Below are 17,956 nucleotides of genomic sequence, written 5' to 3'. Positions count from 1 at the left end.
TTATTGCTTTAAATGCATTTTCAGCCCGAGCTGAGCACGTTTTGTGAGTTTGAATGTATCTTCATAGGAATGAGTTGTGTGGTCAAATTAATGCTCATTTCGGCTTCAGGTGGTCATCCTGAACTAAATACATGTTGAAGTGTGTGCATAAGTCCTTTGGTTTAGGCGTGACACTCAATTTGAGTTTTTATTGCTTTAAATGCATTTTCAGCCCGAGCTGAGCACGTTTTGTCAGTTTGAATGTATCTTCATAGGAATGAGTTGTGTAGTCAAATTAATGCTCATATGGGCTTCAGGAGGTCATCCTGAACATAATACATGTTGAAGTGTGTGCATAAGTCCTTTGGTTTAGGCGTGACACTCAATTTGAGTTTTTATTGCTTTAAATATATTTTCAGCCCGAGCTGAGCACGTTTTGTGAGTTTGAATGTATCTTCATAGGAATGAGTTGTGTGGTCAAATTAATGCTCATTTAGGCTTCAGGCGGACATCCTGAACTAAGTACATGTTGAAGTGTGTGCATAAATCCTTTGGTTTAGGCGTGACACTCAATTTGAGTTTTTATTGCTTTGAATGCATTTTCAGCCCGAGCTGAGCACGTTTTGTGAGTTTGAATGTATCTTGATAGGAATGAGTTGTGTGGTCAAAAATGCTCATTTAGGCTTCAGGTGGTCATCCTGAACAAAATTCATGTTGAAGTGTGTGCATAAGTCCTTTGGTTTAGGCGTGACACTCAATTTGAGTTTTTATTGCTTTAAATGCATTTTCAGCCCGAGCTGAGCACGTTTTGTGAGTTTGAATGTATCTTCATAGAATGAGTTGTGTGGTCAAATTAATGCTTATTTGGGCTTCAGGAGGTCATCCTGAACAAAGTACATGTTGGAGTGTGTGCATAAGTCCTTTGGTTTAGGTGTGACACTCAATTTGAGTTTTATTGCTTTAAATGCATTTTCAGCCCGAGCTGAGCACGTTTTGTGAGTTTGAATGTATCTTCATAGGAATGAGTTGTGTGGTCAAATTAATGCTCATTTAGGCGTCAGGTGGTCATCCTGAACAAAATTCATGTTGAAGTGTGTGCATAAGTCCTTTGGTTTAGGCGTGACACTCAATTTGAGTTTTTATTGCTTTAAATGCATTTTCAGCCCGAGCTGAGCACGTTTTGTGAGTTTGAATGTATCTTCATAGGAATGAGTTATGTGGTCAAATTAATGCTCATATAGGCTCCAGGATGACCTCCTGAACTAAATACATGTTGAAGTGTGTGCATAAATCCTTTGGTTTAGGCGTGACACTCAATTTGAGTTTTTATTGCTTTAAATGTATTTTCAGCCCGAGCTGAGCGCGCTTTCTGACTTTGAATGTATCTTCATAGGAATGAGTTGTGTGGTCAAATTAATGCTCATTTAGGCTTCAGGTGGTCATCCTGAACAAAATACATGTTAAAGTGTGTGCATAAGTCCTTTGGTTTAGGCGTGACACTCAATTTGAGTTTTTATTGCTTTAAATGCATTTTCAGCCCGAGCTGAGCGCGCTTTCTGACTTTGAATGTATCTTGATACGAATGAGTTGTGTTGTCAAATTAATGCTCATATAGGCTTCAGGATGACCTCCTGAACAAAATAGATGTTAAAGTGTGCGCATAAGTCCTTTGGTTTAGGCGTGACACTCAATTTGAGTTTTTATTGCTTTAAATGCATTTTCAGCCCGAGCTGAGCACGTTTTGTGAGTTTGAATGTATCTTCATAGGAATGAGTTGTGTGGTCAAATTAATGCTCGTTTAGGCTTCAGGTGGTCATCCTGAACAAAATACATGTTAAAGTGTGTGCATAAGTCCTTTGGTTTAGGTGTGACACTCAATTTGAGTTTTTATTGCGAAATGCATTTTCAGGCCGAGCTGAGCAAGTTTTCTGAGTTTGAAGTATCTTCATAGGAATGAGTTGTGTGGTCAAATTAATGCTAATTTAGGCTTCGGGAGGTCATCCTGAACAAAATACATGTTGAAGTGTGTGCATAAGTCCTTTGGTTTTGGCATGACACTCAATTTGAGGTTTTATTGCTTTAAATCATTTTCAGCCCGAGCTGAGCGCGCTTTCTGACTTTGAATGTATCTTCATAGGAATGAGTTGTGTGGTCAAATTAATGCTCATTTAGGCTTCAGGTGGTCATCCTGAACAAAATACATGTTAACGTGTGTGCATAAGTCCTTTGGTTTAGGCGTGACACTCAATTTGAGTTTTTATTGCTTTAAATGTATTTTCAGCCCGAGCTGAGCGCGCTTTCTGACTTTGAATGTATCTTCATAGGAATGAGTTGTGTGGTCAAATTAATGCTTGTTTAGGCTTCAGGTGGTCATCCTGAACAAAATACATGTTAAAGTGTGTGCATAAGTCCTTTGGTTTAGGCGTGACACTCAATTTGAGTTTTTATTGCTTTAAATGCATTTTCAGCCCGAGCTGAGCGCGCTTTCTGACTTTGAATGTATCTTCATAGGAATGAGTTGTTTGGTCAAATTAATGCTCATTTAGGCTTCAGGTGGTCATCCTGAACAAAATACATGTTGAAGTGTGTGCATAAGTCCTTTGGTTTAGGTGTGACACTCAATTTGAGTTTTTATTGCGAAATGCATTTTCAGGCAGAGATGAGCAAGTTTTCTGAGTTTGAAGTATCTTCATAGGAATGAGTTGTGTGGTAAAATTAATGCTAATTTAGGCTTCAGGAGGTCATCCTGAACAAAATACATGTTGAAGTGTGTGCATAAGTCCTTTGGTTCAGGCGTGACACTCAATTTGAGTTTTTATTGCTTTAAATGCATTTTCAGCCCGAGCTGAGCACGTTTTGTGAGTTTGAATGTATCTTCATAGGAATGAGTTGTGTAGTCAAATTAATGCTCATATGGGCTTCAGGAGGTCATCCTGAACAAAATACATGTTGAAGTGTGTGCATAAGTCATTTGGTTTAGGTGTGACACTCAATTTGAGTTTTTATTGCTTTAAATGCATTTTCAGCCCGAGCTGAGAGCGCTTTCTGACTTTGAATGTATCTTCATAGGAATGAGTTGTGTGGTCAAATTAATGCTTGTTTAGGCTTCAGGTGGTCATCCTGAACAAAATACATGTTAAAGTGTGTGCATAAGTCCTTTGGTTTAGGCGTGACACTCAATTTGAGTTTTTATTGCTTTAAATGCATTTTCAGCCCGAGCTGAGCACGTTTTGTGAGTTTGAATGTATCTTCATAGGAATGAGTTGTGTAGTCAAATTAATGCTCATATGGGCTTCAGGAAGTCATCCTGAACAAAATACATGTTGAAGTGTGTGCATAAGTCCTTTGGTTTAGGTGTGACACTCAATTTGAGTTTTTATTGCTTTAAATGCATTTTCAGCCCGAGCTGAGCACGTTTTGTGAGTTTGAATGTATCTTCATAGGAATGAGTTGTGTGGTCAAATTAATGCTCATTTCGGCTTCAGGTGGTCATCCTGAACTAAATACATGTTGAAGTGTGTGCATAAGTCCTTTGGTTTAGGCGTGACACTCAATTTGAGTTTTTATTGCTTTAAATGCATTTTCAGCCCGAGCTGAACACGTTTTGTCAGTTTGAATGTATCTTCATAGGAATGAGTTGTGTAGTCAAATTAATGCTCATATGGGCTTCAGGAGGTCATCCTGAACATAATACATGTTGAAGTGTGTGCATAAGTCCTTTGGTTTAGGCGTGACACTCAATTTGAGTTTTTATTGCTTTAAATATATTTTCAGCCCGAGCTGAGCACGTTTTGTGAGTTTGAATGTATCTTCATAGGAATGAGTTGTGTGGTCAAATTAATGCTCATTTAGGCTTCAGGCGGACATCCTGAACTAAGTACATGTTGAAGTGTGTGCATAAGTCCTTTGGTTTGGGCGTGACACTCAATTTGAGTTTTTATTGCTTTAAATGCATTTTCAGCCCGAGCTGAGCACGTTTTGTGAGTTTGAATGTATCTTCATAGGAATGAGTTGTGTGGTCAAATTAATGCTCATTTAGGCTTCAGGTGGTCATCCTGAACAAAATACATGTTGAAGTGTGTGCATAAGTCCTTTGGTTTAGGCGTGACACTCAATTTGAGTTTTTATTGCTTTAAATGCATTTTCAGCCCGAGCTGAGCACGTTTTGTGAGTTTGAATGTATCTTCATAGGAATGAGTTGTGTGGTCAAATTAATGCTCATTTCGGCTTCAGGTGGTCATCCTGAACTAAATACATGTTGAAGTGTGTGCATAAGTCCTTTGGTTTAAGCGTGACACTCAATTTGAGTTTTTATTGCTTTAAATGCATTTTCAGCCCGAGCTGAGCACGTTTTGTCAGTTTGAATGTATCTTCATAGGAATGAGTTGTGTAGTCAAATTAATGCTCATATGGGCTTCAGGAGGTCATCCTGAACTAAGTACATGTTGAAGTGTGTGCATAAATCCTTTGGTTTAGGCGTGACACTCAATTTGAGTTTTTATTGCTTTGAATGCATTTTCAGCCCGAGCTGAGCACGTTTTGTGAGTTTGAATGTATCTTGATAGGAATGAGTTGTGTGGTCAAAAATGCTCATTTAGGCTTCAGGTGGTCATCCTGAACAAAATTCATGTTGAAGTGTGTGCATAAGTCCTTTGGTTTAGGCGTGACACTCAATTTGAGTTTTTATTGCTTTAAATGCATTTTCAGCCCGAGCTGAGCACGTTTTGTGAGTTTGAATGTATCTTCATAGAATGAGTTGTGTGGTCAAATTAATGCTTATTTGGGCTTCAGGAGGTCATCCTGAACAAAGTACATGTTGGAGTGTGTGCATACGTCCTTTGGTTTAGGTGTGACACTCAATTTGAGTTTTATTGCTTTAAATGCATTTTCAGCCCGAGCTGAGCACGTTTTGTGAGTTTGAATGTATCTTCATAGGAATGAGTTGTGTGGTCAAATTAATGCTCATTTAGGCGTCAGGTGGTCATCCTGAACAAAATTCATGTTGAAGTGTGTGCATAAGTCCTTTGGTTTAGGCGTGACACTCAATTTGAGTTTTTATTGCTTTAAATGCATTTTCAGCCCGAGCTGAGCACGTTTTGTGAGTTTGAATGTATCTTCATAGGAATGAGTTATGTGGTCAAATTAATGCTCATATAGGCTCCAGGATGACCTCCTGAACTAAATACATGTTGAAGTGTGTGCATAAATCCTTTGGTTTAGGCGTGACACTCAATTTGAGTTTTTATTGCTTTAAATGCATTTTCAGCCCGAGCTGAGCACGTTTTGTGAGTTTGAATGTATCTTGATAGGAATGAGTTGTGTGGTCAAATTAATGCTCGTTTAGGCTTCAGGTGGTCATCCTGAACAAAATACATGTTAAAGTGTGTGCATAAGTCCTTTGGTTTAGGTGTGACACTCAATTTGAGTTTTTATTGCGAAATGCATTTTCAGGCCGAGCTGAGCAAGTTTTCTGAGTTTGAAGTATCTTCATAGGAATGAGTTGTGTGGTCAAATTAATGCTAATTTAGGCTTCGGGAGGTCATCCTGAACAAAATACATGTTGAAGTGTGTGCATAAGTCCTTTGGTTTTGGCATGACACTCAATTTGAGGTTTTATTGCTTTAAATCATTTTCAGCCCGAGCTGAGCGCGCTTTCTGACTTTGAATGTATCTTCATAGGAATGAGTTGTGTTGTCAAATTAATGCTCATTTAGGCTTCAGGTGGTCATCCTGAACAAAATACATGTTAACGTGTGTGCATAAGTCCTTTGGTTTAGGCGTGACACTCAATTTGAGTTTTTATTGCTTTAAATGCATTTTCAGCCCGAGCTGAGCACGTTTTGTAAGTTTGAATGTATCTTCATAGGAATGAGTTATGTGGTCAAATTAATGCTCATATAGGCTTCAGGATGACCTCCTGAACTAAATACATGTTGAAGTGTGTGCATAAATCCTTTGCTTTAGGCGTGACACTCAATTTGAGTTTTTATTGCTTTAAATGTATTTTCAGCCCGAGCTGAGCGCGCTTTCTGACTTTGAATGTATCTTCATAGGAATGAGTTGTGTGGTCAAATTAATGCTTATTTAGGCTTCAGGAGGTCATCCTGAACAAAATACATGTTGAAGTGTGTGCATCCGTCCTTTTGTTTAGGCGTGACACTCAATTTGAGTTTTTATTGCTTTAAATGCATTTTCAGCCCTAGCTGAGCACGTTTTGTGAGTTTGAATGTATCTTCATAGAATGAGTTGTGTGGTCAAATTAATGCTTATTTGGGCTTCAGGAGGTCATCCTGAACAAAGTACATGTTGGAGTGTGTGCATAAGTCCTTTGGTTTAGGTGTGACACTCAATTTGAGTTTTATTGCTTTAAATGCATTTTCAGCCCGAGCTGAGCACGTTTTGTGAGTTTGAATGTATCTTCATAGGAATGAGTTGTGTGGTCAAATTAATGCTCATTTAGGCTTCAGGTGGTCATCCTGAACTAAATACATGTTGAAGTGTGTGCATAAGTCCTTTGGTTGAGGCGTGACACTCAATTTGAGTTTTTATTGCTTTAAATGCATTTTCAGCCCGAGCTGAGCACGTTTTGTGAGTTTGAATGTATCTTCATAGGAATGAGTTGTGTGGTCAAATTAATGCTCATTTAGGCGTCAGGTGGTCATCCTGAACAAAATTCATGTTGAAGTGTGTGCATAAGTCCTTTGGTTTAGGCGTGACGCTCAATTTGAGTTTTTATTGCTTTAAATGCATTTTCAGCCCGAGCTGAGCACGTTTTGTGAGTTTGAATGTATCATCATAGGAATGAGTTATGTGGTCAAATTAATGCTCATATAGGCTTCAGGATGACCTCCTGAACTAAATACATGTTGAAGTGTGTGCATAAATCCTTTGGTTTAGGCGTGACACTCAATTTGAGTTTTTATTGCTTTAAATGTATTTTCAGCCCGAGCTGAGCGCGCTTTCTGACTTTGAATGTATCTTCATAGGAATGAGTTGTGTGGTCAAATTAATGCTCATTTAGGCTTCAGGTGGTCATCCTGAACAAAATACATGTTAAAGTGTGTGCATAAGTCCTTTGGTTTAGGCGTGACACTCAATTTGAGTTTTTATTGCTTTAAATGCATTTTCAGCCCGAGCTGAGCGCGCTTTCTGACTTTGAATGTATCTTGATACGAATGAGTTGTGTTGTCAAATTAATGCTCATATAGGCTTCAGGATGACCTCTTGAACAAAATAGATGTTAAAGTGTGCGCATAAGTCCTTTGGTTTAGGCGTGACACTCAATTTGAGTTTTTATTGCTTTAAATGTATTTTCAGCCCGAGCTGAGCGCGCTTTCTGACTTTGAATGTATCTTCATAGGAATGAGTTGTGTGGTCAAATTAATGCTTGTTTAGGCTTCAGGTGGTCATCCTGAACAAAATACATGTTAAAGTGTGTGCATAAGTCCTTTGGTTTAGGTGTGACACTCAATTTGAGTTTTTATTGCTTTAAATGCATTTTCAGCCCGAGCTGAGCGCGCTTTCTGACTTTGAATGTATCTTCATAGGAATGAGTTGTGTGGTCAAATTAATGCTCATTTAGGCTTCAGGTGGTCATCCTGAACAAAATACATGTTGAAGTGTGTGCATAAGTCCTTTGGTTTAGGTGTGACACTCAATTTGAGTTTTTATTGCGAAATGCATTTTCAGGCAGAGCTGAGCAAGTTTTCTGAGTTTGAAGTATCTTCATAGGAATGAGTTGTGTGGTCAAATTAATGCTAATTTAGGCTTCGGGAGGTCATCCTGAACAAAATACATGTTGAAGTGTGTGCATAAGTCCTTTGGCTTTGGCGTGACACTCAATTTGAGGTTTTATTGCTTTAAATCATTTTCAGCCCGAGCTGAGCGCGCTTTCTGACTTTGAATGTATCTTCATAGGAATGAGTTGTGTGGTCAAATTAATGCTCATTTAGGCTTCAGGTGGTCATCCTGAACAAAATACATGTTAACGTGTGTGCATAAGTCCTTTGGTTTAGGCGTGACACTCAATTTGAGTTTTTATTGCTTTAAATGCATTTTCAGCCCGAGCTGAGCACGTTTTGTAAGTTTGAATGTATCTTCATAGGAATGAGTTATGTGGTCAAATTAATGCTCATATAGGCTTCAGAATGACCTCCTGAACTAAATACATGTTGAAGTGTGTGCATAAGTCCTTTGGTTTAGGCGTGACACTCAATTTGAGTTTTTATTGCTTTAAATGCATTTTCAGCCCGAGCTGAGCGCGCTTTCTGACTTTGAATGTATCTTCATAGGAATGAGTTGTGTAGTCAAATTATTGCTCATTTAGGCTTCCGGAGGTCATCCTGAACAAAATACACGTTGACGTGTGTGCATAAGTCCTTTGGTTTAGGCGTGACACTCAATTTGAGTTTTTATTGCTTTAAATGCATTTTCAGCCCGAGCTGAGCATGTTTTGTGAGTTTCAATATATTTTCATAGGAATGAGTTGTGTGGTCAAAAATGCTCATTTAGGCTTCAGGTGGTCATCCTGAACAAAATTCATGTTGAAGTGTGTGCATAAGTCCTTTGGTTTAGGCGTGACACTCAATTTGAGTTTTTATTGCTTTGAATGCATTTTCAGCCCGAGCTGAGGACGTTTTGTGAGTTTGAATGTATCTTCATAGGAATGAGTTGTGTGGTCAAATTAATGCTCATATAGGCTTCAGGATGACCTCCTGAACAAAATAGATGTTAAAGTGTGTGCATAAGTCCTTTGGTTTAGGCGTGACACTCAATTTGAGTTTTTATTGCGAAATGCATTTTCAGGCAGAGATGAGCACGTTTTGTGAGTTTGAATGTATCTTGATAGGAATCAGTTTTGTGGTCAAATTAATGCTCATATAGGCTTCAGGATGATCTCCTGAACAAAATAGATGTTAAAGTGTGCGCATAAGTCCTTTGGTTTAGGCGTGACACTCAATTTGAGTTTTTATTGCTTTAAATGCATTTTCAGCCCGAGCTGAGCACGTTTTGTGAGTTTGAATGTATCTTCATAGGAATGAGTTATGTGGTCAAATTAATGCTCATATAGGCTTCAGGATGACCTCCTGAACTAAATACATGTTGAAGTGTGTGCATAAATCCTTTGGTTTAGGCGTGACACTCAATTTGAGTTTTTATTGCTTTAAATGTATTTTCAGCCCGAGCTGAGCGCGCTTTCTGACTTTGAATGTATCTTCATAGGAATGAGTTGTGTGGTCAAATTAATGCTTGTTTAGGCTTTAGGTGGTCATCCTGAACAAAATACATGTTAAAGTGTGTGCATAAGTCCTTTGGTTTAGGCGTGACACTCAATTTGAGTTTTTATTGCTTTAAATGCATTTTCAGCCCGAGCTGAGCGCGCTTTCTGACTTTGAATGTATCTTCATAGGAATGAGTTGTGTGGTCAAATTAATGCTCATTTAGGCTTCAGGTGGTCATCCTGAACAAAATACATGTTGAAGTGTGTGCATAAGTCCTTTGGTTTAGGTGTGACACTCAATTTGAGTTTTTATTGCGAAATGCATTTTCAGGCAGAGATGAGCAAGTTTTCTGAGTTTGAAGTATCTTCATAGGAATGAGTTGTGTGGTAAAATTAATGCTAATTTAGGCTTCAGGAGGTCATCCTGAACAAAATACATGTTGAAAAGTGTGTGCATAAGTCCTTTGGTTCAAGGCGTGACACTCAATTTGAGTTTTTATTGCTTTAAATGCATTTTCAGCCCGAGCTGAGCACGTTTTGTGAGTTTGAATGTATCTTCATAGGAATGAGTTGTGTAGTCAAATTAATGCTCATATGGGCTTCAGGAGGTCATTCTGAACAAAATACATGTTGAAGTGTGTGCATAAGTCCTTTGGTTTAGGTGTGACACTCAATTTGAGTTTTTATTGCTTTAAATGCATTTTCAGCCCGAGCTGAGCGCGCTTTCTGACTTTGAATGTATCTTCATAGGAATGAGTTGTGTGGTCAAATTAATGCTTGTTTAGGCTTCAGGTGGTCATCCTGAACAAAATACATGTTAAAGTGTGTGCATAAGTCCTTTTGTTTAGGCGTGACACTCAATTTGAGTTTTTATTGCTTTGAATGCATTTTCAGCCCGAGCTGAGCACGTTTTGTGAGTTTGAATGTATCTTGATAGGAATCAGTTTTGTGGTCAAATTAATGCTCATATAGGCTTCAGGATGATCTCCTGAACAAAATAGATGTTAAAGTGTGCGCATAAGTCCTTTGGTTTAGGCGTGACACTCAATTTGAGTTTTTATTGCTTTAAATGCATTTTCAGCCCGAGCTGAGCACGTTTTGTGAGTTTGAATGTATCATCATAGGAATGAGTTATGTGGTCAAATTAATGCTCATATAGGCTTCAGGATGACCTCCTGAACTAAATACATGTTGAAGTGTGTGCATAAATCCTTTGGTTTAGGCGTGACACTCAATTTGAGTTTTTATTGCTTTAAATGTATTTTCAGCCCGAGCTGAGCGCGCTTTCTGACTTTGAATGTATCTTCATAGGAATGAGTTGTGTGGTCAAATTAATGCTTGTTTAGGCTTCAGGTGGTCATCCTGAACAAAATACATGTTAAAGTGTGTGCATAAGTCCTTTGGTTTAGGCGTGACACTCAATTTGAGTTTTTATTGCTTTAAATGCATTTTCAGCCCGAGCTGAGCACGTTTTGTGAGTTTGAATGTATCTTCATAGGAATGAGTTGTGTAGTCAAATTAATGCTCATATGGGCTTCAGGAAGTCATCCTGAACAAAATACATGTTGAAGTGTGTGCATAAGTCCTTTGGTTTAGGTGTGACACTCAATTTGAGTTTTTATTTCTTTAAATGCATTTTCAGCCCGAGCTGAGCACGTTTTGTGAGTTTGAATGTATCTTCATAGGAATGAGTTGTGTGGTCAAATTAATGCTTATTTAGGCTTCAGGAGGTCATCCTGAACAAAATACATGTTGAAGTGTGTGCATAAGTCCTTTTGTTTAGGCGTGACACTCAATTTGAGTTTTTATTGCTTTAAATGCATTTTCAGCCCGAGCTGAGCACGTTTTGTGAGTTTGAATGTATCTTCATAGGAATGAGTTGTGTGGTCAAATTAATGCTCATTTATGCTTCAGGTGGTCATCCTGAACTAAATACATGTTGAAGTGTGTGCATAAGTCCTTTGGTTTAGGCGTGACACTCAATTTGAGTTTTTATTGCTTTAAATGCATTTTCAGCCCGAGCTGAGCACGTTTTGTGAGTTTGAATGTATCTTCATAGGAATGAGTTGTGTGGTCAAATTAATGCTCATTTAGGCGTCAGGTGGTCATCCTGAACAAAATTCATGTTGAAGTGTGTGCATAAGTCCTTTGGTTCAGGCGTGACACTCAATTTGAGTTTTTATTGCTTTAAATGCATTTTCAGCCCGAGCTGAGCATGTTTTGTGAGTTTGAATGTATCTTCATAGGAATGAGTTGTGTGGTCAAAAATGCTCATTTAGGCTTCAGGTGGTCATCCTGAACAAAATTCATGTTGAAGTGTGTGCATAAGTCCTTTGGTTTAGGCGTGACACTCAATTTGAGTTTTTATTGCTTTAAATGCATTTTCAGCCCGAGCTGAGCGCGCTTTCTGACTTTGAATGTATCTTCATAGGAATGAGTTGTGTGGTCAAATTAATGCTTGTTTAGGCTTCAGGTGGTCATCCTGAACAAAATACATGTTGAAGTGTGTGCATAAGTCCTTTTGTTTAGGCGTGACACTCAATTTGAGTTTTTATTGCTTTAAATGCATTTTCAGCCCGAGCTGAGCACGTTTTGTGAGTTTGAATGTATCTTCATAGGAATGAGTTGTGTAGTCAAATTAATGCTCATATGGGCTTCAGGAAGTCATCCTGAACAAAATACATGTTGAAGTGTGTGCATAAGTCCTTTGGTTTAGGTGTGACACTCAATTTGAGTTTTTATTTCTTTAAATGCATTTTCAGCCCGAGCTGAGCACGTTTTGTGAGTTTGAATGTATCTTCATAGGAATGAGTTGTGTGGTCAAATTAATGCTTATTTAGGCTTCAGGAGGTCATCCTGAACAAAATACATGTTGAAGTGTGTGCATAAGTCCTTTTGTTTAGGCGTGACACTCAATTTGAGTTTTTATTGCTTTAAATGCATTTTCAGCCCGAGCTGAGCACGTTTTGTGAGTTTGAATGTATCTTCATAGAATGAGTTGTGTGGTCAAATTAATGCTTATTTGGGCTTCAGGAGGTCATCCTGAACAAAGTACATGTTGGAGTGTGTGCATAAGTCCTTTGGTTTAGGTGTGACACTCAATTTGAGTTTTATTGCTTTAAATGCATTTTCAGCCCGAGCTGAGCACGTTTTGTGAGTTTGAATGTATCTTCATAGGAATGAGTTGTGTGGTCAAATTAATGCTCATTTAGGCTTCAGGTGGTCATCCTGAACTAAATACATGTTGAAGTGTGTGCATAAGTCCTTTGGTTTAGGCGTGACACTCAATTTGAGTTTTTATTGCTTTAAATGCATTTTCAGCCCGAGCTGAGCACGTTTTGTGAGTTTGAATGTATCTTCATAGGAATGAGTTGTGTGGTCAAATTAATGCTCATTTAGGTTTCAGGTGGTCATCCTGAACAAAATACATGTTGAAGTGTGTGCATAAGTCCTTTGGTTTAGGCGTGACACTCAATTTGAGTTTTTATTGCTTTGAATGCATTTTCAGCCCGAGCTGAGGACGTTTTGTGAGTTTGAATGTATCTTCATAGGAATGAGTTGTGTGGTCAAATTAATGCTCATATAGGCTTCAGGATGACCTCCTGAACTAAATACATGTTGAAGTGTGTGCATAAGTCCTTTGGTTTAGGCGTGACACTCAATTTGAGTTTTTATTGCTTTAAATGCATTTTCAGCCCGAGCTGAGCACGTTTTGTGAGTTTGAATGTATCTTGATAGGAATCAGTTTTGTGGTCAAATTAATGCTCATATAGGCTTCAGGATGATCTCCTGAACAAAATAGATATTAAAGTGTGCGCATAAGTCCTTTGGTTTAGGCGTGACACTCAATTTGAGTTTTTATTGCTTTAAATGCATTTTCAGCCCGAGCTGAGCACATTTTGTGAGTTTGAATGTATCTTCATAGGAATGAGTTATGTGGTCAAATTAATGCTCATATAGGCTTCAGGATGACCTCCTGAACTAAATACATGTTGAAGTGTGTGCATAAATCCTTTGGTTTAGGCGTGACACTCAATTTGAGTTTTTATTGCTTTAAATGTATTTTCAGCCCGAGCTGAGCGCGCTTTCTGACTTTGAATGTATCTTCATAGGAATGAGTTGTGTGGTCAAATTAATGCTTATTTAGGCTTCAGGAGGTCATCCTGAACAAAATACATGTTGAAGTGTGTGCATAAGTCCTTTTGTTTAGGCGTGACACTCAATTTGAGTTTTTATTGCTTTAAATGCATTTTCAGCCCGAGCTGAGCACGTTTTGTGAGTTTGAATGTATCTTCATAGAATGAGTTGTGTGGTCAAATTAATGCTTATTTGGGCTTCAGGAGGTCATCCTGAACAAAGTACATGTTGGAGTGTGTGCATAAGTCCTTTGGTTTAGGTGTGACACTCAATTTGAGTTTTATTGCTTTAAATGCATTTTCAGCCCGAGCTGAGCACGTTTTGTGAGTTTGAATGTATCTTCATAGGAATGAGTTGTGTGGTCAAATTAATGCTCATTTAGGCTTCAGGTGGTCATCCTGAACTAAATACATGTTGAAGTGTGTGCATAAGTCCTTTGGTTTAGGCGTGACACTCAATTTGAGTTTTTATTGCTTTAAATGCATTTTCAGCCCGAGCTGAGCACGTTTTGTGAGTTTGAATGTATCTTCATAGGAATGAGTTGTGTGGTCAAATTAATGCTCATTTAGGTTTCAGGTGGTCATCCTGAACAAAATACATGTTGAAGTGTGTGCATAAGTCCTTTGGTTTAGGCGTGACACTCAATTTGAGTTTTTATTGCTTTGAATGCATTTTCAGCCCGAGCTGAGGACGTTTTGTGAGTTTGAATGTATCTTCATAGGAATGAGTTGTGTGGTCAAATTAATGCTCATATAGGCTTCAGGATGACCTCCTGAACTAAATACATGTTGAAGTGTGTGCATAAGTCCTTTGGTTTAGGCGTGACACTCAATTTGAGTTTTTATTGATTTAAATGCATTTTCAGCCCGAGCTGAGCACGTTTTGTGAGTTTGAATGTATCTTTATAGGAATCAGTTTTGTGGTCAAATTAATGCTCATATAGGCTTCAGGATGATCTCCTGAACAAAATAGATGTTAAAGTGTGCGCATAAGTCCTTTGGTTTAGGCGTGACACTCAATTTGAGTTTTTATTGCTTTAAATGCATTTTCAGCCCGAGCTGAGCACGTTTTGTGAGTTTGAATGTATCTTCATAGGAATGAGTTATGTGGTCAAATTAATGCTCATATAGGCTTCAGGATGACCTCCTGAACTAAATACATGTTGAAGTGTGTGCATAAATCCTTTGGTTTAGGCGTGACACTCAATTTGAGTTTTTATTGCTTTAAATGTATTTTCAGCCCTAGCTGAGCGCGCTTTCTGACTTTGAATGTATCTTCATAGGAATGAGTTGTGTGGTCAAATTAATGCTTGTTTAGGCTTCAGGTGGTCATCCTGAACAAAATACATGTTAAAGTGTGTGCATAAGTCCTTTGGTTTAGGCGTGACACTCAATTTTAGTTTTTATTGCTTTAAATGCATTTTCAGCCCGAGCTGAGCGCGCTTTTTGACTTTGAATGTATCTTCATAGGAATGAGTTGTGTGGTCAAATTAATGCTTATTTGGGCTTCAGGAGGTCATCCTGAACAAAGTACATGTTGGAGTGTGTGCATAAGTCCTTTGGTTTAGGTGTGACACTCAATTTGAGTTTTTATTGCGAAATGCATTTTCAGGCAGAGCTGAGCAAGTTTTCTGAGTTTGAAGTATCTTCATAGGAATGAGTTGTGTGGTAAAATTAATGCTAATTTAGGCTTCAGGAGGTCATCCTGAACAAAATACATGTTGAAGTGTGTGCATAAGTCCTTTGGTTCAAGGCGTGACACTCAATTTGAGTTTTTATTGCTTTAAATGCATTTTCAGCCCGAGCTGAGCACGTTTTGTGAGTTTGAATGTATCTTCATAGGAATGAGTTGTGTAGTCAAATTAATGCTCATATGGGCTTCAGGAGGTCATTCTGAACAAAATACATGTTGAAGTGTGTGCATAAGTCCTTTGGTTTAGGTGTGACACTCAATTTGAGTTTTTATTGCTTTAAATGCATTTTCAGCCCGAGCTGAGCGCGCTTTCTGACTTTGAATGTATCTTCATAGGAATGAGTTGTGTGGTCAAATTAATGCTTGTTTAGGCTTCAGGTGGTCATCCTGAACAAAATACATGTTGAAGTGTGTGCATAAGTCCTTTTGTTTAGGCGTGACACTCAATTTGAGTTTTTATTGCTTTAAATGCATTTTCAGCCCGAGCTGAGCACGTTTTGTGAGTTTGAATGTATCTTCATAGGAATGAGTTGTGTAGTCAAATTAATGCTCATATGGGCTTCAGGAAGTCATCCTGAACAAAATACATGTTGAAGTGTGTGCATAAGTCCTTTGGTTTAGGTGTGACACTCAATTTGAGTTTTTATTTCTTTAAATGCATTTTCAGCCCGAGCTGAGCACGTTTTGTGAGTTTGAATGTATCTTCATAGGAATGAGTTGTGTGGTCAAATTAATGCTTATTTAGGCTTCAGGAGGTCATCCTGAACAAAATACATGTTGAAGTGTGTGCATAAGTCCTTTTGTTTAGGCGTGACACTCAATTTGAGTTTTTATTGCTTTGAATGCATTTTCAGCCCGAGCTGAGCACGTTTTGTGAGTTTGAATGTATCTTGATAGGAATGAGTTGTGTGGTCAAAAATGCTCATTTAGGCTTCAGGTGGTCATCCTTAACAAAATTCATGTTGAAGTGTGTGCATAAGTCCTTTGGTTTAGGCGTGACACTCAATTTGAGTTTTTATTGCTTTAAATGCATTTTCAGCCCGAGCTGAGCACGTTTTGTGAGTTTGAATGTATCTTCATAGAATGAGTTGTGTGGTCAAATTAATGCTTATTTGGGCTTCAGGAGGTCATCCTGAACAAAGTACATGTTGGAGTGTGTGCATAAGTCCTTTGGTTTAGGTGTGACACTCAATTTGAGTTTTATTGCTTTAAATGCATTTTCAGCCCGAGCTGAGCACGTTTTGTGAGTTTGAATGTATCTTCATAGGAATGAGTTGTGTGGTCAAATTAATGCTCATTTAGGCGTCAGGTGGTCATCCTGAACAAAATTCATGTTGAAGTGTGTGCATAAGTCCTTTGGTTTAGGCGTGACACTCAATTTGAGTTTTTATTGCTTTAAATGCATTTTCAGCCCGAGCTGAGCACGTTTTGTGAGTTTGAATGTATCTTCATAGGAATGAGTTATGTGGTCAAATTAATGCTCATATAGGCTCCAGGATGACCTCCTGAACAAAATAGATGTTAAAGTGTGCGCATAAGTCCTTTGGTTTAGGCGTGACACTCAATTTGAGTTTTTATTGCTTTAAATGCATTTTCAGCCCGAGCTGAGCACGTTTTGTGAGTTTGAATGTATCTTCATAGGAATGAGTTGTGTGGTCAAATTAATGCTCGTTTAGGCTTCAGGTGGTCATCCTGAACAAAATACATGTTAAAGTGTGTGCATAAGTCCTTTGGTTTAGGTGTGACACTCAATTTGAGTTTTTATTGCGAAATGCATTTTCAGGCCGAGCTGAGCAAGTTTTCTGAGTTTGAAGTATCTTCATAGGAATGAGTTGTGTGGTCAAATTAATGCTAATTTAGGCTTCGGGAGGTCATCCTGAACAAAATACATGTTGAAGTGTGTGCATAAGTCCTTTGGTTTTGGCATGACACTCAATTTGAGGTTTTATTGCTTTAAATCATTTTCAGCCCGAGCTGAGCGCGCTTTCTGACTTTGAATGTATCTTCATAGGAATGAGTTGTGTGGTCAAATTAATGCTCATTTAGGCTTCAGGTGGTCATCCTGAACAAAATACATGTTAACGTGTGTGCATAAGTCCTTTGGTTTAGGCGTGACACTCAATTTGAGTTTTTATTGCTTTAAATGCATTTTCAGCCCGAGCTGAGCACGTTTTGTAAGTTTGAATGTATCTTCATAGGAATGAGTTATGTGGTCAAATTAATGCTCATATAGGCTTCAGGATGACCTCCTGAACTAAATACATGTTGAAGTGTGTGCATAAATCCTTTGCTTTAGGCGTGACACTCAATTTGAGTTTTTATTGCTTTAAATGTATTTTCAGCCCGAGCTGAGCGCGCTTTCTGACTTTGAATGTATCTTCATAGGAATGAGTTGTGTGGTCAAATTAATGCTTGTTTAGGCTTCAGGTGGTCATCCTGAACAAAATACATGTTAAAGTGTGTGCATAAGTCCTTTGGTTTAGGCGTGACACTCAATTTGAGATTTTATTGCTTTAAATGCATTTTCAGCCCGAGCTGAGCGCGCTTTCTGACTTTGAATGTATCTTCATAGGAATGAGTTGTTTGGTCAAATTAATGCTCATTTAGGCTTCAGGTGGTCATCCTGAACAAAATACATGTTGAAGTGTGTGCATAAGTCCTTTGGTTTAGGTGTGACACTCAATTTGAGTTTTTATTGCGAAATGCATTTTCAGGCAGAGATGAGCAAGTTTTCTGAGTTTGAAGTATCTTCATAGGAATGAGTTGTGTGGTAAAATTAATGCTAATTTAGGCTTCAGGAGGTCATCCTGAACAAAATACATGTTGAAGTGTGTGCATAAGTCCTTTGGTTCAGGCGTGACACTCAATTTGAGTTTTTATTGCTTTAAATGCATTTTCAGCCCGAGCTGAGCACGTTTTGTGAGTTTG

The sequence above is a fragment of the Hippocampus guttulatus genome, chromosome 19 (assembly GCF_054856545.1).
Source record: "Hippocampus guttulatus isolate MCC_2025c chromosome 19, RoL_Hgut_1.0, whole genome shotgun sequence".
Lineage (NCBI taxonomy): Eukaryota > Metazoa > Chordata > Actinopteri > Syngnathiformes > Syngnathidae > Hippocampus > Hippocampus guttulatus.
The sequence above is the reverse complement of the archived record's forward strand: the minus strand, read 5'-3'. Positions refer to the sequence as shown.